At 41.4% G+C, this 319-nt stretch overlaps 1 protein-coding gene across 1 annotated transcript in view; it reads left to right on the top strand.

The window, feature by feature from the left end:
* Positions 1-319, top strand: part of LOC117870307 (butyrophilin subfamily 1 member A1-like) — a 101646-nt gene that overhangs the window by 91566 nt on the left and 9761 nt on the right. The window lies entirely within an intron of this gene.

Here is a 319-nt window from a genome sequence, read left to right as displayed (position 1 = left end):
TAAGTTCAAGTGTCTTTTATACACAGGTTATAGTATATCTTCGTTTGCAGACACACAGGGCTGGACTCTGGTCTCCATAGTGTATGTACCTCATTGACAGCACATTCTGGGATAGATCTTATTCAGCTAATCAGCAGAGTAAAGGGGTCATAGGAGATTACATTTTCTTCCCCCCCTTGCAAACGGCATGGACCTGGGGCAGGCCAGAGTGCAGCTGCTCACGGCAAATGAAAGTTGAATTAATAAATAAGAGTATTCACATTAGAAACTACAGCTGGCCAAAAATACCTGCATCCAAACATTTTTCAAATAAATATGG

Source organism: Trachemys scripta, unplaced genomic scaffold (assembly GCF_013100865.1).
Source record: "Trachemys scripta elegans isolate TJP31775 unplaced genomic scaffold, CAS_Tse_1.0 scaffold_26, whole genome shotgun sequence".
NCBI lineage: Eukaryota > Metazoa > Chordata > Testudines > Emydidae > Trachemys > Trachemys scripta.
The sequence above is the reverse complement of the archived record's forward strand: the minus strand, read 5'-3'. Positions and strand labels throughout refer to the sequence as shown.